This window comes from Pezoporus wallicus, unplaced genomic scaffold (assembly GCF_028554395.1).
Source record: "Pezoporus wallicus isolate ANWC-B61680 ecotype Strahan unplaced genomic scaffold, APGP_CSIRO_Pwel_v1 contig_11646, whole genome shotgun sequence".
Lineage (NCBI taxonomy): Eukaryota > Metazoa > Chordata > Aves > Psittaciformes > Psittacidae > Pezoporus > Pezoporus wallicus.
Genome location: NW_026642060.1, coordinates 135,509 through 157,512, shown reverse-complemented (window position 1 = coordinate 157,512; position 22,004 = coordinate 135,509). Strand labels below are relative to the sequence as shown.

The following is a 22,004-nucleotide window of genomic DNA, read 5'->3' as shown; positions in this document are numbered from 1 at the left end:
TGATATATGATAAGCTCTGATGAGTTTAAACTGATTCATCCTATTTTGTAATGTTTAAATGTACTTTGCTGAAGCTCCATCATAATGTCACACACTTTTAAAATGAATAATTCATCCTGCCCACCTCTTCTGAAATGCCAAAAGGATGCTGCGCCTTCCCAGATAGAAGCAAATACCTTTACTCAAAAGTACACAAGGAAACAATATCATTTAAGTAAAAATACCAACCCAAGCTGTACCATTGCAAACCTCAATACCATGATCTCATATGGGAGAACACATTAAAACCCTGCAGGGAGGGAGAAGGCTCTTTTCCAGGGAAGGGTTGGAGCAAGGGTTTAGTTGTTCCCTGCATTAGGCACCAATGGCTCTGTGCTTTCTAAAGGGAATCAAGAAATACCTGAGAATCACTGAAAGGCACTGATAAGACTCTTCTAGCAAATGCCTGTCAAGGAACTGCATAAGAAATGACATTGATTTTATCCCCATGCTGGTACTACCTCAGGGAGAGCCTTTGTTGGTTCTATATTTAGCTGCTGTGTTATGTACCTTACTAATAGTCAGGTAAAGCTCTGTCAATTTGGAACCCAGCAGGGATCAGGTTAAGACCCCGAATGAACACCACTTTGTGTGAAACTGATGTTTGCCAACTGGAATAAAACACAGGTAGAATGAAAGAAACCTGGAGAACTTCAAATAACGGGCAGCAGTTTCCCACAGCTGTACTGCACATAAATCTGTGCCAAGGCCTCAGCACCCTCACAGGGAAGAGCTTCTGCCTAAGAGCTCATCTCAGTCTCCCCTCGGGCAGGTTCAAGCCATTCCCCTTGGCCTGTCCCTACATCCCTTGTCCCAAGCCCCTCTCCAGCTTTCCTGCAGCCCCTTCAGGCACTGGAGCTGCTCTCAGGTCTCCCCTTCAGGAGCCTTCTCTTCTCCAGGCTGCCCCAGCCCAGCTCTCTCAGCCTGGCTCCAGAGCAGAGCTGCTCCAGCCCTCGCAGCATCTCCATGGCCTCCTCTGGCCTTGCTCCAACAGCTCCACGTCTTTCTCATAAATATTATTTGTATTTCATAAATATTCTATGCAAAGGTGTTTCTACTGAATCATGGACCAGGCATCAGACAAACTCTCCACTGGAGATACTAAAGGCATCTAATCACTTCTGCTGAGCACTTGCAGCCATACTGAGCACACTGGCTGCCATCACTCGCAGCACACCACGCACTGCCAGGAAGAGTAAGGTGAGGACAGACTTCTATCACACAGTCTTGCTTTCATGGAGACAAGCTTTGAGACAGCCAGCAGCAGCTCTCCAAACACCTTAGGAGTCCGGAATAAATAAAAACTAAAGCGAAGTAAAACCCCTGCAAAACTCCATAGTCATTTTCCATCAAGAGCCCCATGCTGCTCATCAAACATTGAAGAGCAGTCTGTGAATATCTGAAGAAATGACCTCATTGCCATTCTTCAAATCTTCCCTTCAAGCCTCAGAGCGCAGTGATACTTGCAAAAGAACACGAGATGAGTCTGGAGTCCTGTGGCCACATGTTTGCACATCCACTGGCGTTTTTTCACTCCCAGCTCTCTTTTTTTACACGGTTGAAATGCAAAATGAATGCGTTGGCAGAGCCCCCGTACACACACCCAGGCTCTTCCTAAAGTAACTTGCTTTAGAAAAAGAGAACAACGAGCCAAGTGGTTTCAGTGCTGGCTGCAAATCTTCCAGAGTCTTAGCTACAAATCCAGGGAGCTAAATCACATGGAGCATCACAGACATGCTAGGGGCAATTTCCAGGCAGACCTAAGTGTCAGCACTTTGGGGCAGGACTAATTGAGTGTGCAGACCCAAGCTGAGGACTCTGTAATGGCCTCTGTAATTGAAATAAAGTGCCTGAATCCTCCTTGGTCTGCAGTTAATCTCAGGAGGCTGATCAGGAGCACTCTGGACCTCGATGAGAACATCATGTGTGCAGGATCCCTTAAAAAGTAGGGTAGGAAAAAACAGACCAACAAAACTAAAGGTGTGACCTGAAATGCTGTCCCTGCCCATGGCAGGGGGTTGGAGTTAGATGATCTTTAAGGTCCCTTCCAACCCAAACTAGTCTGGGGTTCTATGAAATTGGGCAGAGGTCTAGGGAGGGTGCAGAGGCACGTACATGGTTATGTACAGCTTTGAGCAGGGCATCCTGTGCTAACTCACTAGGGATTATGTTGTTTCTAACACATATCTGTGGCAAACACCATACCTGTGCACATTGTTCAGCTCCTGATCAGCCTGAGTCATGCTGCTTTCCTTTCAGACACTGGATGCTCCCTGGGGACATCAATAGCTCCAGGCTAGAGAGTGGTGGAAGTGGCAAGAGGTCCACTCGATGCCTCAAGTCACAGGAGGTGGTGGCGTGGGCCTGACACAGAGGGGATGAGGAGGGAAGGCAGCTCTGAGAGCACAAATGCTTGCGATTCACCCCCTGGTCAGGATGCAGAGTGCAGGGACAGGGATGCTGAGGATTCACGAGGCCCCTGCAGCTTGTGAGCAGACCTGGGAGCTGCTGCAAAAAGAGATGCATCTCCTGCTGGGTGACTACTCTGAACTCAGTGCTTAAATGGAGGCAAGTCTGCACAATACCTGTCTGCAGAGCACACTGTCAGCAGCAGGACACGCTTCTCTCTTCAGAGGGAAGGGGCAGCACATCGTGTTTCAGCAGTGGGGTCTGTTGTAAATGATGAGAAATGGAAATATCCATCTCCAACGAGATACTCAGTACTGTATGTCATGCTGCCCCAGGTAACGTGCCTGGTGCTAATCCTGCTCTACGTGAAAAACAAACCTGTCTCATCCGTCCAAGAGCTCAGACACAGCCTTGGGGGAAAATCAAATCTCCTGCAGCAAATCTGGGAGGGCAGCCCTGTCTGCAACAGCATCCGAGCATCTCCATGTTTGTCTGGCCCACTTAGAAAGCAAGCACCAGGGACCTGATTTCTGCTCAACAGTGAAACCTAAAAGAGAGCATATGACATAGGACTAAGCATTTGGCTACTATGCCAGCTTGGGAGGAAGAGCTAGCAGCTAAGTTTTGGATGCCAATGAAAGCTCAAGGTCCAGGCATAGAATATCCATTCCTGATGGATAAGAGTTCTTTAGTATGACTAGATCACCCTTCCACTGTTTTGCATTCATTGTGTCAGATATTTATCTATATATCTCTCTTTACATATGATTGCACAGTTTTCATGAAGCCAATGCAACAGATTCAAGTGGAGGATGTCCCTATGTACCCCATCACTCATGGACCAGCACCGTTATTCCTAGCTGCATATAAGAGAAAGTTATTCATTTCAGAAGTCTTGCCAGCCTCTGGGCACCCAAATGCCCAGTGCAAGAAGCAAGGCAGAATGCACTAATAAATAAACACAGGATGAGCCATGGAAGGTCAGGGATGCAGTAGCAGCTTTTAAGGCAAGAAGAGAACATTGTGATCAGCCTGGTACTGGCTGTTCAGCAGCAAACCACCCATGTTCTTGCAGATATGCTATAACTAGAGTGGGCTTGGGACTAATTTGCTTAGTTTTGAAAAACAATAGTGTTTTCTATCTAGTTCAGTCACCTCCTTTTACTGTCATTGTTTGTTAGGTGACTTGTTTCATTCTTTTGCTCTAGTACCAGGCTGCTAGGGATGCTGCTGGTAGTTCCTAAGAGATATTCTCTGCTCCAAAAGTCTCACAGTTCAAAAGAAGAGGATTTAAAAGTAGAAGGGACCCACGGTGCAGCTGGACAATAGGGGCCTACAGGCTGACTCCCAAGCTGCACTGAACTCTGTTCCTGATTCAGCAAAGCAAATCAGTATTGATTTAAAGAGTGCTTACAGTAAAGCAGGTGCTTAAGTGCTTTGCTGGATGATGCCTGGGACTCTGAGGCTCCTGATGGACTCAGCCCAGCATCTCCCTCATTTTGCTGTAATTCTCTCTCATCATGAGCAATATCAAGCTTCATCTCCTACTGGCCATCCACAAAGAGAAGCCGAATAAAACTCCGTAATGAGTTCTCACTGTGGAAATCTTTCCCACCATCCGTGTTTTGTGCACCTTTGACCTCACATTCCCATAGAAAACGACCTTTGCTGCATCTCATGGCTATGATCAGTTAACACCGAGTTTTATATTACATTCAAATCCCCTACGACATGACTTAAATCTGAACCAAAACAAGGGTAAAAGGTGTGAAAAAATCCAGTTATAGCTTCTTTATAAATGATGATTCCGTTTAAGAACTAGAAAGTACTATTCAAAAGAGAGGATAAAAGACATCTTCTACAGTAAAACATTAATCTAGAAAGGGACTCACAGCTTTCAGGACTCCTAGGAGGATTTGCTATCTGTATTGTCTATAAATCATGCCAGGTTAAACCTCATCTGTTGCAAATACTTTCCAATCAAAGTATTGGGGTACAAACCTGCATAACACGATCCAGAGTCAGTGCTACAGGAGGGGTTTGGCTGGGGAAGGGGGTCTCAGGGTGCTCCTCTGCTCTGGAGCCTACGTGACCTTCCTATCTTTGTGCCTCAGTAAAGGTTGTGAGTCATCCACTGCTGCCATTACACAGATGAACTAAGTTAATAAAAGAGACAGGGCAAACATCCTGTTTTGTTCTTAATTTGTATCACTGACTAAGCTGGAGCTTAATTAAGCACCTTCCCTCCCTATAGGACAGTCTAATCATCCTCACCTATGTATGTAAAACACTACACAGGGTCAATATATACTGTTCTTTATACCAGAAAGCTGTATCACTATGTCACCACAATAACCGAACCTGTCACCAAGCTAGGTAGAAATGCCAAAGATGTAATGGGTTGAAGAGACTGAAATACCCTCTCAGCTCTAGAGCTGATGTCTTCCTCCTTCATACAAGGTATTGAGACGTGCGTGGAGCAGAGCTCATTCTTGCTGAATCATTCAAAGCAAGCCTTTTTCCTGCTTATAAATGATCCTCAACATGGCTGCTTTCCTGCCACGTGCATTAGCACGCAGGGTTTCTCATCTAAAGCATCGAGCAAACAAATCCTAGCTTGTGAATTGCTGTCAAGCTCTTCCCCAGTCATCTTCCTCTCATCTATAAGCCTATGGTTCCCATGGGGTGCCTGGCCCCATCAGCCACAGGGGCATAGTTCTGCTTCCCAGGACTCCGAGTATGCCAACTGACTTCCCAACTGACTGTGCACAAGAATTAACAAGACTGATCTCAAACACTCCTCTCAGTAGCCTGGATGCAGGTGAATGCTCCTTAAAAGATGTTGCCATCGAGGAGAACATCTCAGCTGCCACATCAACAGCGCACCAAACGCTTCATCGGCTTCCCTCACCCTTCTCCCTGCTATTGAGGGGTGCTGGGAGCAGGGTGCTGGGCATGTCCCAAACCCATCCTGCAGGGAACACAACAGGAGGTGGTAAAAACCTCCCAGCAAAGCAAGTAATAGAGAAAAGGAGATTTTTGTGTTTGACAACTAGATGAGTAATCATCCCCAATTCCCTGCTTCACCCTAATCCCCGCTGAGTCACTGGGGCCCTGCTGATACCCTGGGCTGGGTGACTCCTCTCTCAGAGGCTGCCAGGGATTTTTGCCATATGGCAACAAGGAGATTTGATTAGTTGACTGTTTCCTATTTGGTTTAATTAGTAGTTTATTAGCCATATGTTAAATTGCACATTTCAACTACTCAGCAGCGTTACTGGAAGTCAGAAAGAATCTGGATGGGGTTTCTCTTTCTTCCTGAGCCATGTGGGTATTGCCTTTGAGCATAATGTCACCTGGTGGGAGAGCAGGAGTGTTCTCCCTTGTCTCATCCTATCTCATCTCTTCTTGTTTTATTCAATCTCATCTTGATCCTTGAGGTGCTTTCCAACCTGATATTCTATGATTCATCTGCCACCTGTGCCAGCCCTGGGCAGGGGAGCAGATCAGACCCCTGGCTGCCTACCAGACCTGCTTGTCACACTGGTGGATGCTGATGGGCCTTGGCATGCCCAAGCTCTGAGAGGTCTGGTCTGCTGTGGGACACCCAAGGACAACCTCCTGAATGAGCAGTGTGGGGCTTCTCCTCTGTCTTCATAGCAGATTAACAGAAAACCTCTGCATCAATCACACTGGGGTGTTTGCACCTCTTTGTTTCTGCATTCCCATCAATCAGTCAGTTAAGTATTAATGGGAAACAGATAAAGAACACCAGGCTGGATGGGGCTTTGAGCAACCTGGTCTAGTGGAAGATGTCCCTACCCATGGCAGGGATTGGAGCAAGATGAGTTTTAAGGTCTCGTCCAACCCAAACCAGTCTGTGATTCTATGACAGATTCAGTTTAAAACTCACTACAATATACACAGAGACCTGAGAGTGGTTTTAACTCAGTCCTGGCACACAAGCTGTTATTGCAGACAGGTTCTGGCACCAAGGGCTGCTGCTACCATAGGTTTTACCAGCACACAGCTCTTTCTAAGAAGAGCTAACCACAGATCCCATATTCCATCCCACCTCTTGTCAGGAAACCACTGGGAAAGTCATTGCAGCATCTGACTGAAAACACCACCAGAAAGTTCTGGGCAGCTCAGGAAACATCCCAGATCTGTGTGGGTCCAAAGAGGTCCAGCAGGGCCTTGATGTGGTGCTGGTGGCCCATGGAAAGCACAACCCACTCACAGCATCACTCAGGACACTCCTGATGGCCATACCTGGAGAGCAGCTTTCTTTTGCTTTTTTATGTTACTGGATTAATAATAAATATTAATTACAATTATTAATATCAATTAATAATTAATAGTTCATAAATAAATGGATTTCTCCAGTGATTTGCCCAGAGCTTTTCCAGCTCCTCCGATTTCTCTCAGTGACCAGCACTGATGGCAGACACAGACTTTTATCAAAGCTCCATTTCCAGCTTCAGGTTTTACTACTTCTGCACACAGAAATGCACGAACGCACTAATCATTTATCCTTGACTACCTTTACTTATTCATATTCTTATGGCTTTCCACCATTACCACACTAGATGTCAAAGCAATCGCACATCATTAAACACCAGATTCTGGCATTTTATTCTAGGCTAATTTGTTTAAATGTGTTGACTTTTTTTTCCCTAAGAGAACCACGAACATTTTACACACTCATCTCAGCAGCCTCTCTGTGACCATTTCCTTCCATCACAGAAATGTCAAGTATTTCACAGCTGCACCTTCTCTCGGAAAGCATCTTTAAGACAGGTTTAGAATGCAGTTTAGAAATGCAGGTTCCTAGATGTTGGGATTGATTTTGTTTCTTCCATCAGCTCAGGGGTTGTAACGGCCTAAAATGCAGCAACTCCACTCTCAGATTTAATCACCGCCTTCCTCCGATTCACTCCTGCACTCGCTCGCTGTGTGGGCTCAGATCAATTTTTAGATTCTAATGACTGACACATGTTTAAAATACATTTCAGTTGCAGCTTACAATAGCTCCCAGGTACAAATTTGCAAGCGCAGATGATTGCAGCCCCAAGCCCTTGCCATTGCCATGTGAAGGTGGGTGGAAACACTCGTAGATGCTGATGGGCGCTGGGTGCAGACTCCACCACCCTGCAGCGGCTCCTGGTGCTCCTGGGGCAGGAGCTGCCTCCTCCTCCCCAGCACAGAACAGAATCAGAATCAACCAGGAAAAGACCTTTAAGATCAAGTCCAACCATTACCCCAGGGCTGCCAAGACCACCACCACACCATGTCAATAAGGGCCTCATCAGCATCTTGCCTGCCCTGGCAGCGACCAACAGCCTCAAGCCTTCCTCCAGCCCAACAGGCACTCGGGTGCTTTCCAAGAGCCCAGGGTTGAGTACGTAGCTCTGACTTTACTAAGCAGCCCAGAGCAGACAGCAAAGCTGCTTTTCACAGCTCGATAATAAGAGTTTTCTCAAGCGATCGTGTTCCACTGCCCTCCAAGTGGTTTGTACATCAACCTACTAATACTCCACACCCTCTCCCCAGCCTGTGGGCTGTGCTCTCTGTAATATTCTCCTCAGAATAACTTGAGGGTGGCATGAGGAGATGGAGGTTATACAGCTGTCCACCTCACATGAACCAGCAGCAGCAGCAGCATCCCACCCCACGCCTCGTGCCAAGCTCAGTGACATTTTGGCGTCTCTACTGTGACAAAACATAGGTGCTTACTACAAGAGCATTACAAAGCATTACTAATGGAAGGAGGTTTTGATTAGCAGGCCCTGGAGAAGGAGTTCTGCCCAACAGTGAATCCTGGAACTTGCTGACATTCCCTTGTTCACATCAATCCAGCAAGCCCAAGCCTGCATGCACCAACACACAGGAGCTCCTTTTCCACAGGAGCCAACTTCCCCCTCGGTTTCAAACACATCCCTGCACCCTCCCCAGCTCCTGTATTCCTCAGACCCAGCTCTCTCTGAGACACTGGGGTCAATGAGCTCTGCCTCTGCCCTAGATGGGACAGGGAGACATTTAACAGAGCCCTCCATGGCTGCAGTGCCTGTGCCACACTGTACAGCACAGGAAACCTCTTGATATTGCATTTCTGAGTATTTCAACTACAGGCTCGCCCATATCCCAGTCTCCTGATGGTCTTTCCCCACAAAATGAATCCCACCATCCCAGCTCATCCACTTCGCGCTGCGGAGGAGTCACCAACACTCTTCCTGCAGCACAAGATGTTCATTTGTGTACAGAAGCAATGAGAGAAGCCTCCCTCTAAGAAGGGATGAGGAGCTTCATGTTTACCCTGCCTGGTATATGAGAGATTATAATGCCACTGGTCATGTTAGGAAACACTGACAAATGGGACAAAACACGGAGGTAATCCTTGAAGCCAACTGAAACCAAATATTGTGTGATTTGGTTACAAGTGCAGATAGAAACATGCTCTGTAGCCTCAATGCAGTCCTGTTAAATATTAAAGTTATTTACTAAGCACACAAAGGGTCGGAACTTCCAGCTGATTGTTGGAACAATGCAGATTCTGGGGAGGAATACGGAACAGCAGGGATGCCAGCAGCTCTGCCAGGGTGTGAGCAACAGGAAGTTATCCTTCAACTGGAAAGTAAGACAAATGAGACAGTATTAAAGCATCAGATAAGAAAAGATGTTCCCTTTATTAAAAAATAGCAGTACATTCTTTACATTTAGCATAAAATCTGCTGTAATTACCTAGCAGTTGGAAAGCAATTTGCAACAGGCTTTATTGTTCAGCATCTGCAGCAAATTCTCAGGGAAACATCCACCAGGGAATAAAGTAAAATGAGATGTGCCACAGTAACTACAACATTTAAATGCTTGCACAATGGAAATTTCAGTGAGGCTGAAATGAACTACGACGCAATTCTACTTGTGTTGCTGTTCTTGTTTTGTTACTTAAAGGGCTCTGGGTTCGACTCCAGGTTCTTTTTCTCCTGTATACACACACGCACCAGGAATGTTGAAATCCACACAAACTGATGAGGTTTTACTACACAAAACTAAAAATAATCATCAAAATTAAAACCAAGTCTATTGCAGCCAAGAAACAAGAAACCTTCTGGCAGATACCACCACCAGGACTTCCTATTTATCAATGCATTTACATTTACAGGGAATTTAAAAGGGCCTGTAGGGACAGGCCAAGGGGAATGGCTTTACCCTGCCAGAGGGGAGACTGAGATGAGCTCTTAGGCAGAAGCTCTTCCCTGTGAGGGTGCTGAGGCGCTGGCACAGGGTGCCCAGAGAAGCTGTGGCTGCCCCATCCCTGGCAGTGTCCAAGGCCATGTTGGACACAGGGGCTTGGAGCAAGCTGCTCTATGGAAGGGGTCCCTGCCCGTGGCAGGGGTTGGAGCTGGAGGAGCTTTAAGCTCTCTTCAACCCAAACCAGTGTGGGATTTTATGATTTACCTCTTAGAACAGGTAAAATAGCTTGCAAGTGAACTAATGACTTCCAAATTCACCACAGCATCCCAGAATAACTATTTCATCCAGTGGAGAAAGCCGGAGTTCACACAAGGTTTTCCGGATGTTTCAAGGAAGCTACGTTTTATTCCCACTTAGCCTGGTATAAATCTGGCCTAACTTCACTACTGGTGAGACAGGCAGTCAATAGAACTGGGATGGAAATAAGTAACTTCAACTTTGTACCATTCAGGAATTCTGCCTCAGGTGCTGAAACCGACGCGACACAGGAAGAGAACATAAGCCTGATGCTCTCCAAACATGGGGCCTCCCATGTCACATAGAGCCAGCCACGCATTCATGGGATGTCTGTTTAGTCCTTCCTTTTTCCTTTTCTCACTGATGAAATACCATTCCTTCTGATTTAATTCAGACCATCAAAGAAAACAGGAATGTATCTTTGCAAGGAAACGTACCTTATATTCCAGCCTGGCCTGAAGCTAAATGGCATAAACAAATTCATCCCTTTCAGCAATGAGGACATGGTTGCAAGAGTGCTTGGAATTAAGGAATATTAACCAATTTCCTATGTTTTTCTCCCATGTAGAATTATGTTTCAGAACTCTGCCTCGTGCTTTGCTACCCTACATTTTCCTGCCCAAGCAGGCTGTGTGCCCTCCAGCCTCCAAGCGGGTTATTAGTCTTACAAAATGCATAGGATTAGAAGTGCATGCCTTTAAGCTCTACAGGCAGAATTTTACCCAGCGTGATTGCACAGATACAAATGAGAACAGGGCTTGATTCTAGGATGTTTACAGTACCATGCAATTTGCTTTAACATGCTGACTCCCAATGTAAAGCAAGTTCCATGCAGAGGAAGTTAATGTCTATGTCCTCTTTCAGATCAGAGCAAAGCACACTCAAATGGGGAAATCAAAGTCTTATTATTAAGTAAAATAATTGCCTCATTCAAGAGAAAAGGGAAAAATTCAACTAATGCTCAAAGACATGGGATGATCTGTGAGTGAAAGGAAGGAATGTAATGACAGGGATGTGACTGTATGCTCTATGGGCTGGTAGGAAAGCAGGAATAATAGAGAGCAAGGAGAATCAGACAGACATTTACAAGAATCCTAGACTTTATTCAATGAATTATTTAAAGTCTATTTCTGATCTGGCACAGGAGGTCACTTGCTCTCCAGAACAGAGCAACGGGAGCCCCATCACTTCTACCATTCAAAACTGAAATGAGCCAAGTGATAGAAGATACACAGCCTAGAACCATCATCCTGTGGCTCCAGGGACAGACAATTTGTCCTTGGTAGACTTCCCCTCTTTTAGTATTTCGGACATGTTTGCAGAAATACTGGAAGTTCAGTCTGATGGCTTCACTGGGTAAACACTGATACCTCCATATGCATCAGTACATGTGGACCAAAGCTGTGGCCAGGTTGTGTTGGATGGCTTAAGTGTGCCACCACAAATAGCACCAAGCTGGATGAGACCCTTCAGACTTACCAAATGATAGCATTAAATCACAACAACTCAGTCTTGAAAGATTCCTTTGGTATTGTCTTACTAAAGAGGAAGGCTAGATGCTATTCAAAAGAGCCTTAAGCCCCTAAGCAGCCTCAGGAGCTTTCCCCTGGACTAGGGCTCTGAAGCATATGAACACTGTGACAGACAAACTTTGTCTTTATTACAGCCTTGTCAAAGAGTTGGGGAAAAAAGATAGAAATATGAGCTGAAAGTGATGAACTAAATCCCATGGAGGTTAATGACTTTAATGTCATAGCCAAGGGCTCACGCAGTATACTGCAGCAGTAATTTGGGAACACTAGCATCCCAACTCAGTTCTACAGTGGTAACTCATCCTTCCTACTTTGCTTCAGAGAGTACAGGCAGACTAAGAGAAGACACATCTTCCCACACACCACCCAAGAGTTTCTGCAGACCAAACCTCCAGCCTTCCCTCCATATTCCCAGGGTCTGAGGGAGCGCAGTGCATCAGTAGAAAATGGAAAGTATATCTTTAGAACAAGGTTAATATCAACAGCCCCGTTTTCCAGGTCCATGAGAGAAGGAGAGGCTGAAGTCACTCTTCATTCACCAAACAGTGTCTCTATCCCCCTTTGAAGCCATGGAGGTGTTATTCGTTCTGTTTCTAGACTCTTTCATTCCCCATCCTACAAATATCCTTGACCAAAGGACTTACTATCAGAGAGGAATCTAAAAATGTACACTTGATTTACCTTGTTCAGCACATTCCCAGTGGCTGAGTTTGCCATAAATAACCATGGTGCAAAAGGTGAAGATGAACAACTTGGGATATGTAGACACAAACAGAGAGAAACAGAGAGAATAAGTTCCAGGCAAAGCCAACATACCCAGTTCCTCTCACTCCTGTTCAACTGCAGCAATTTCACATCTCTGGGAAGAAGGGAAAAAAGCTTCAAGCATGAGATTATTACATTTTGTACATTACACCCTGATAGAAGTTAAAAATAGACTCTGATGGTTGCTAAGTGCGTTTCAAATGGCTTTCCTTAGAGGTAAAAATGGGATTTGATTTGAAAAAGCAGAAGGTGGGATTCATAACATCTTGGGAAAGAGCAGAACAGAAAAATCTCCAGTTGTTGGAATGGAAGGAGCAGGGATTTCCTTACTCCTTTTTTTCCCCATGAGAGTTGACAAGGGGTATTTTCTGAAAGACTATTCCTGGCTTCCTAATATACTACATGAAGAACACAGACGCAAGCTCATAGCAGTTCTCACCCCCTTCCTTTACACAAAACCACAAGGTTTGCCTTTATTCATAGGTCTGAACTCCTGAAGCATAGGGACTGAGTGCCATTCCATTAAAAGCACTGTGGTTATCATTTTGTAATTAAGAAAATTAACTGTTATAATAAAGACTGAGCGTTGTAACTGAAAGACATCTTATGTCAGGACAACTTTTGAGGCACGCTCCAGGTATTAGGAAAGTCATTTCCTGCAGCAGTCACTGCTGTAGAACTGGGCAGCTCGTACCTAACAGGACACATACCTACTCAGCAGAAAACAGTCTTGAGATAAGTACTATTGCAGCCACGCAAATAGCATGAACATAATATTCACAATGATTAGATGCTGTTAAAGCTTATGCAGAAGCAGTCATGAGTGGACAGGGAGAGATGAGGTTGGGAAGGGCGGTAACCAGAAGCTCAAGCATCCAAGGCATGCTCTGAAGCATCAGACATTTGCTGTGAGCTTGCAGCAATACAGAAATGAGAATCACTATCCAGAGAGAGCATTAAAATGGAAGGAGAAGAGTAAAATAATGGTTCAAAGAAAGCAGGTGTTAAATTACTGGATTTACGTTATACATTGATGTGGAAGCACGTATATTGCAGGGAAAAGAAAGAAACCTCATTTACTTTCGTCTGTAACTTTTTCATTACAAACTCATTGTGTCCTTATCAAGGCAACATTAAAAGAAAAAGCATTACCATGGCTGAGAAAGAAAAGCTATTTATAACCAATTCTGTTGAGGGATACAGATACAGGTTTTGCATCCATTGTCAACCTAAACGTCTGGGCTTTATGCATCTGTGGGCAGTAATTGTATCAAAATAGATCAGTGTCCTAGGTTGACTCTGAACACGCAATGTGGTTTCTCTGTTCCACCTTTCAAACAACATCCATTTGTGGAGTGTTGATATTCAAAGTGGCACCTGCGGTTCATGTGAGATTATTGCTCCCGTTCTGCCTTTCATAGAGAAGGCACATGCACATGCAAATGCACAGCATGAGGTTTAGGGAGATAGCTGGGTATGCAGCCAGATGGAACAGCCTAGGGGATACTGGTTCTTCGTTAGCTATGTTCATCGTGACAGTTACGGATGGACGTGGAGAGTGCGTGGGGGAGCCTGACAGGTTTTTGCCCCGTGCCCAACAAGAGTGGAATAGAATATGTCAGTTCCCAACATGCTTGCTGTGACTTCAGTTGACTCCCCAATATAATGTGAAAAGATGGGGGGGGGGGAGGAAGATTCTATTTCAACAAAATCAATTTGCCTCTAAAACTTCCATTATCAGATCAAGCTCATGAAAGAAAAGCAGGCAATTAAACCCAATGAAAGCTTCCCAAACAAAATCACTGAGGTTAAAGATCCACATTAATATGACAAAACCCAGGAAATTACAAGCTTCTGACTGCAATTTATCCCCAACCACCTTTGCACAAAGGCCTCAGCACAGTATTAATGACCCACTTTGTCAGCACCTTCCTTAACTTTCACACAGTTTGCTCCTTTTACCGTAGAATTTGGGACATTCGTTATCCAGGACTAGAGAAGTCTTAATCACAATGACAGTGATAGGGGTGATAGGGAAAGTAACAACGGCTCCTGATGCACTTGCTGCCAGGTCTTTCTTCTCCGTGCTCCAAAGGCACAGTGAAACCCTCATCAGAGGTAGGGTGAGCGATGTCTGCTGGTATTTATTTACTGATTTTAAATGAAAACCACTGTTACTTCTCACCCCTGACAGAACTCGACGTTTCCTGTGCACGTCAGCGTATGATAAAATAGCAGCCTATTCAGCAGTGTCAAGCAGAGGATTTCAGCAATAAGCTTCAGCGTAGTGTGAAATATTGGAACAATTATTCCTCGGGAGCAGGATGTTAATCTTCCTCATTCAAATCAAACCGAGGTTATCAGAATGATCTCGCAGTTGCTCCAAAAAAAAATGGCAAAACAGGATTTCTAATTACAGCATCCCCGTTTTGTGAGCCCCTGGGCTTACTGTGATCAAAAACCACTGACACAATTCAACTCCCAGTTCCGCTCCGTGCAGCTTCTTGACTTAGCAAAATTAAAGTTGTGGGTGTTTAAAGATAGCCCAAGTAGCATACATACACACAAACATACAGATGTATATGAACACACACACGCTTACATACATGCAAGCTTCATTCAGAAATGTAATGGAAAAGTCCCACTTCTAGTTACCCGCTCTGTAGATAGCAGAGGCAATGAAGTCTCCTGAGTATGCCCAAAGCAGTAAAAAAGTGACAAGGAAAGAAAGCTGCCCAAGGGGAGACTGAGCTGAGCTCTGAGGCAGCAGCTCTTCCCTGTGAGGGTGCTGAGGCGCTGGCACAGGGTGCCCAGAGAAGCTGTGGCTGCCCCATCCCTGGCAGTGTTCAAGGCCAGGTTGGACACAGGGGCTTGGAGCAAGCTGCTCTAGTGGAAGGGGTCCCTGCCTGTGGCAGGGGTTGGAGCTGGAGGAGCTTTAAGGTCCCTTCCAACACCAGCCAGGCTGGGATTCCATGAAAATGTTTAAAACAGATGAAGAGCAATGTTCCAAGTACAGATGAAGAATATTTGTGCTGATAATGCCCTGTGTATCCGGATTTAAGAGCCTGGATAATTTGATGCATTATTAACACTCTAATGTAAATGTAATCAAATCTCATGACTCAAGTGTACAGGGATCACCACAGGGAAGTAAATAACGACATGTTTCATTTTCCCTGCACTCCCAAGTGCTGGTTCTGACAAGGGCAGTGTGTGTCAGGTAAGACGAGACTGCTGCTTCCGTGCCACAAGGTGTGATACAGAGAAAAGGAAAGAGAAAGCAAATGTCTGCAGAGTTGGTTTTCCATGCTGCAAACATCTTCCAATCTTACACAGAGGAAACGAGACAGAAAATCACACCAGTATCACCAGATCCCAGATACACACTGCTACACAGAATGGGACCTTCAAGCCATGGGCAGGGACACCTTCCATTAGACCAAGCTGCTCCAAGCCTTGTGCAACCTTCCCCTCCAGCCAGCAGCTTTTTCAGCCATGTGATGCTGGTAACAGCCAGCATTTTCTCACCTCAGACAGGGACTATGAGACTAATGTGACTAATGTCTGAAAAAAGCTTTGAGGCAGCTGGATGGGAGTGCTGGCATTATGATTAATTCCATAGACTCATGTGGATTATAATAAGCACGAAACCAAACCATTGCACAGAGGACAGGATATTACATTGCTGCTGTCTTTGTGGGGTTTTAGCCTTTCAGCATGAAGTCATAACCAGCAAGAGAGCACTACTAAGACACTCAGCAGCTAGTAATGTCTTCATAGGGAAGGGTACAGCAAACTCTAGGGAAGCAAACAGTACAAATCACTACAGAACGTGACCAAGGCCAGAGCCTCCATCACGTTCCAAATTTCAGACAGTGATGAAACCACTACAGCACCCATCAGGGTGGTCACTTGAGGCCATCACAGGGAAATAACCCCTCTTGCTGGGATGAGGAGCGTGCCACAGTCAAGATCACCTCTGCACTGCATGGGCTTACCTGTGCCCGGCTGGGTTCAGGCTCCTGCTCCTGGGGCCAGGAGGCTCCAGTCGGCCATGGCCAGGCTGCTTGCAGGGACTGAGCATGAACCCTTCTCCCTGGAGCCATCACTACTCTTGTGTCTTCCAGCCAGACCACAAGGCATCATCTCCTAGGCAGAAAGGGTGACCAGCTCCATCCTACCCATATAAAGGGAGCCAGTGCCAGTGAACGCTCTCCTCTTCTGCTCTACCCTTTAGCAGAGGGGAAGATACGGACTTGCCCAAGGTCACACCACAAGTAATCAGAGCTTCAAATCAAATGGAAGAAACACAGGCACCAATCTCAGTTTCCAGTCAGTCAGGGCTGCCGCTTGCAAGGGGCACTTGAGAGCATCGTGGCACAATAAAGCCGTGGCACAACACACGCCGCATCTCAGTTAATGCAACCTGTGGCAAAAAAAGAGGTTGGAATGGGCTCTTTCAGTGAGAGAGGGGTCTCCAGGACTGTTCAACTCTTCCTTGAAAATAACATGCTATACTCAACTGTCAGCTTTCCTTTCTCCCTGAGCAGAACACATTTCTTTTCCCCACATCTAACACTCTTTATGGCAGGATACAATAAGCGCAGGCTTTCACTTACAGGTTTGGGGGGGATGTTAATTAAAAGAAGAATGTTACGTGAGATTAATTTTATATGCAGTGTGCAGAGTAGCCCTTTGGCTGAGAAACAGCTTGTCTGCAACCACCCCTGTGGTCACTGGCACTGTGGCCTTCATTGTGCCCTTCACAGCAAAATCAAATCGCAGCGATCATAAAGATCAGCAGATCATGAGCCCACATGAGCTACAGCGCTTGCAGCATCCACTGGTAATGCTGCACTGCCTGGCTGCAGGCTCAGTGAAATGTAGCCAGAACACACATCCTCATCAGAATTCCTTCCTTCCTCCCTGGGAAGGACAGGGATGTGGTACACCTCGCAAGGGAGGTGCAACAGAGCTTTAAATAACCACTTACAAACTTGCCTTCCAAAGAAAATTACATGTCAGTTAATGCCAACAAATCCCAGGCTAAGATTGATAAAATAGGACTGCCTTCTGCATTTGTGCAAGAGGAATTAAGGAGTCATGTGAAAGTTTTTGGCACAGCAACCAGGAGGAGAGGGAATTCTCACTTCTGCTTTTACCAAGAGCGTGCGTTCCGAAGGGAAAAGCTGTGATTTGCTCCTAGGATCAGACACGCATGATTTGATCAGGGTCAGAGGAGTTGCATCCATTTGCAATGGAGGGGAACTGAGCACAGGAACTATTTAAAGACTTCACCTGAAGTCCTTTATGAAGCAAATGCTCCTGCTGGGTTACAGCAAGGCTGGAGTCAGCAGGACGTCAGGGTTCAAATCAGGTATCCGCAGCCTGGTGAGACGTTTCACCTCTCTTTGGCCAGTTAATTTAAAACAGGATTAATAATTCCTGCATGATTAGGATTTTATGAAGCTTAATTAATTAAAGGTCATAAAACACAATGAGACCCACACATGACAGATCCCAGATAAATCTGCACTATTAGTATGTAAGCCACACTGTATTTGAGACTATGGTACAAGCAGCTCTGCAGAATGACTGCCACAGAGCGAAATAGGCTCCCCTCACCTCCATTGCCAGGGCTGCATCAGGGACTCAGCCAGGAGCAGGGAACCCCTGGAAAACCCAGAGGAAAGGAAACCCACAAAGGCAGAAGTTGGGATCCCCAACTGGGTGCAAAACAGCACAGTTTATACGAGCTCACTAACTATTGGGTACATCCATCCAAGTGTTCCATGCACATCCAGGCCTGAGTGCGCACAGGTGTCATTCAATTCAAACGAGCTCACTGTTCTCCAGGATCTTTAATTACTAAAAATGCAGCAAATCTCCTTAAATATGCCAAAATGGGGTGGGCAGAAGGGGCTGCTCAGGATTGAAGTAGGATAAAGAGAATAAAATGCAAATCTCCCTGCAGTTTGTACTTATGACTAATACCTATCACAACAGATTCATTTGGAAACATGCCTGTGACGTTAAACTTGTCAATCCTCCCCACCTCTCAAAGCCTCTGCACTGTGACATGCCTGTGCCAGCTTCTCAAGGCCTGCACAACACTTGCTCACAAAATGCTGCATCTATCCAGCTTTGGATCCTGCTGTTGGGAAGCAGCACTTGAGAAGAGGCACCTGCAGCCAGAGCCTGAAGTGTTCAGGGGATGAGTTGATGGCATCCTGAGAAACAAAACTCCAACCCATGCAAGGGCATCCTTTATCCTTTGCCACCCGTGAGCTGGGCTGCACCCACAGAGTGCAAGCAGCAGCTCAGGGAGGGGATTCTCCCCCTCTGCTGCACTGTGGGGAGACCCCCCCTGCAGTCCTGATTCAGCTGTGGTGGCAATAAACACAAGAGGGACGTGGAGCTGATGGAGAGAGTCCAGAGGAGGCCACGGAGATGCTGCAAGGGCTGGAGCAGCTCTGCTCTGGAGCCAGGCTGAGAGAGCTGGGCTGGGGCAGCCTGGAGAAGAGGAGGGGAGACCTGAGAGCAGCTCCAGTGCCTAAAGAGGCTGCAGGAAAGCTGGAGAGGGGCTTGGGACAAGGGCCTGTAGGGACAGGCCAAGGGGAATGGCTTTAACCTGCCAGAGGGGAGACTGAGATGAGCTCTGAGGCAGAAGCTCTTCCCTGTGAGGGTGCTGAGGCGCTGGCACAGGGTGCCCAGAGAAGCTGTGGCTGCCCCATCCCTGGCAGTCTTCAAGGCCACATTGGACAGGGCTTGGAGCGAGCTGCTCTAGTGGAAGGAGTCCCAGCCTGTAGCAGTGGTTGGAGCTGGAGGAGCTTTAAGGTCCTTTCTAACCTAAACCATTCTGTAAAACTGGTCTGAACAAGTGGGGCCCCTGTCTAAAGGGACCACATGCATGGCTGTGGCACTGAGCTGGATAACCCCAGTCAGGGACAGCATGTGGAAGCACGAAGAAGAGCAACCTAAGGAAAAGGCAGATTATTCACAGAGGGAAAGGCTAAAGCAGCAGTCCAGAGGCAGAGCTATTAGCATACGAGAAGCCCATTTGCAGTTCTTAAATGATGAGAGGAGCAGGCTAAAAAAAGAAGATGCTCTACAAGGAGCTGAAGGACCTCATCTGAGGTATAAACTGCCCTCAGTAACTCACATGTGGTGAAGCTTGTAAGAAACCTGCATCTTTCTCCAGGCACCAAACCCCGGGATGCAGGTTACAGCTCGGCCAGGGCTATACAAGACACCTAAGTTAAATTCAGCTCCTGGGGGGGAAATCCCAGCTCTCTAAGAAAAGCTTCTGCCCTGAAGGGGCAGCCAGGAGACCGTTCTCCCACCCTGGGATCTGGACTGGGAATGCCTCTCCTGGGGGCACAGGAGCTGGTGGAAATACCCAAGTGAGACAGCAGAGCCAGGGGCTGGCAATCTAGCCCCCAGTTTCCAGCAGCTGCTAAGGGATTTGAGAGCTGCAAGCCTATGGGGTTTTCACTGGGAATTAGAATCCTAAATGCGGTACGTATCACTGCTGGGTGATGGATACACAACAGCACGAGGCCCTGCTCACCTCCATCTGTATAGAGGAGCTCCAACTCCAGCTCTGCCTGTATCCTATTTAAAGTATTCAGTTGCTTGGGAAGGGCTCCAAACCTCTTAACAGACCACTTCTGTCTCAGTGAAATTATCAGGAAGGATAAGAGTGCAATTTATGACTGTAGACAAAACCCTGGCCTGCATTTGAACAAAGCCATGCCAAATCCATATACATCTGGATTCAGTCTGTAAAACCAGGTAGCAGCGGTCATTTAGGCATCCTGCTTCACTAAGAACCCCATACAAAAAAGCTTTTATCCTGTGAATCTATATAAATACATTAGACAGAGAATGAAAACTGCATTGAGATTAGATTTCCATCTCTTAACATCTCCATACATGACAGATGGGATTAGTAAATGAACAGACCACTGAAGGAAGGAGGGAGGATTAACAATGGCAAATAAAAAAGGTCGATAATCAGCGGCAGCTCTCTGGAAAAAGGGACTTAGGACAAATGGCACAAGCGGCTTCAATTTATGCGCTTGGGCAAACGAGAGATACAGAGTATGAAAATGAAAGAACAATCTTCCTTTAATCTGCAGGGAAGGCAGGGCTGGGGCAGCCCACACAGGACATCAGAGCCACTAACAAAGAGAGAGCTCTCCAGCAACATGCTCCGACAACTCTAATCATCCCATGGCCTGGGAAGCTTAGAATCCAATTTCAACTCCAGCTATTATTGCAGAAGTTTTAATCTCCATTCTCATGCAAACAATTTGGGGGAATGATGGATAGACAAATAAACGAACAAATGAATAAGAATCAGCTCGCATGCTGATGCAAAGGAAGTTTTCCTCCCTGAGATGAGCATCACATGCTGGTGTGAGTTTGTGAATGACAGTCAGGATGAAGATGAACATGACAGGCGGAGGTTATCCTCCTGCTGCTGCTGGCTTTACACCAAGTCCAAAGTTTCTATTCCAGACACGGAAGCAGGGGCTGCTGTAACAGCACAAAGGCCAACCCCTGTAAACCACCACAAAACTGAGAGATCAAATATTGCCTCCTGTGACAACACCTACATCCAAGCCAGGGGCAGGGGCCTGTTTCAGACAACCACGTGGAAGATGCTTCCAGGCTGTAAAACTGCTACCTTGCTCTGACACTGAATCGTTTCACTGGCACCTAAAGGAAATTAAAGATGATTTTATGCAATCAGCTTTTAGTCCATTTACAACTTTCTGCATTAATATTAAGATATACACTCACACTTCTGTTCAGACTGTAAAAATCAGATTAATTCAAGACATTTAAAAGTTATTTAAGCCCTGTGCCTTCTGCATAGCTCCCTCAGAAGGTGAACCATTAGGTCATGGCCTCCCATTTGGATCTCTCTAAAACACATTTGCTGCTTGTTAGCAGATTAACAGATGAGACAGGGGAGTTCACAGTAGCCAAGGTGTGAAAAGTAATTATAGGCTGCTGCATCAGGCTGGGAATAAGGAAAGCCAGTGTCAAGTGTCTGCTCTAAGAGGTGATATCTATCTTTAGTGGAAGAGGAGCAAGGCATAAATGAACCTGTTTGTGTCTTAAGTAGTTGACCTGAATCTTATTGTAGACCTCCAGGTGAAAACTGTTCAAACTCACCACAATCAGTGCAATTCACTCTCCTCAAAGGCCCCCTTTTAGAGAGTCAGATTTTGCAGCCAATTCCAGAAGTACTGTTGGAAACAAGGGCTGGTAAAACAGGAGCAAAGCAATAGTGGTTGCAAAGGATAAAGAACTTTCATTGAGAAAACGGTGGGGGTTTTGTTTGGGGTTTTTTCCAAGCCCAGGAAGGGACACAGATGGTTGCTTTTCTTGGAAAAGACCGATATTCTCCTAGAGCTGTGCAAATGAAAGGCAGCCACTCTGATGTGCCTGACTTTGAACAGTAACAAATGCCTCCAATTGACAATCCAAGAAGTTCCCCCACTCTCTAAGCAATATGAAACAAAGACCGTATGAATCTGAAGCTGTGACACTGCAGAACAGTTGTGAGCAAGAGCAGAGTGCTCAGGGACTGCCCGGGTGGGTTTACTGGCAATGCTGAGCAGAGCCATTTGTGGGAAACCAGCTCAGAATACCCTGAAGCCATCTGATAATCAAAACTGCCTTAGCATGTTCCTGGCTTCTTGTAACACTTGTTGTCTTCTGCCTTGTACTGCAGTTGTAAGCTCTTTGAGGCAG

At 46.0% G+C, this 22,004-nt stretch overlaps 1 protein-coding gene and 1 long non-coding RNA gene across 8 annotated transcripts in view; one reads left to right on the top strand and one right to left on the bottom strand.

Moving 5' to 3' along the window:
• KCND3 (potassium voltage-gated channel subfamily D member 3) overlaps positions 1 to 22,004 on the top strand; it is a 121,404-nt gene that overhangs the window by 39,229 nt on the left and 60,171 nt on the right. The window lies entirely within an intron of this gene.
• LOC130608691 (uncharacterized) overlaps positions 1 to 22,004 on the bottom strand; it is a 50,073-nt gene that overhangs the window by 17,492 nt on the left and 10,577 nt on the right. For all 3 annotated transcript variants that reach the window (XR_008974619.1, XR_008974617.1, XR_008974618.1), the window contains exon 2: positions 8,950 to 9,075. This is a non-coding gene — a long non-coding RNA (uncharacterized LOC130608691). The remainder of the gene's footprint in view (positions 1 to 8,949; positions 9,076 to 22,004) is intronic.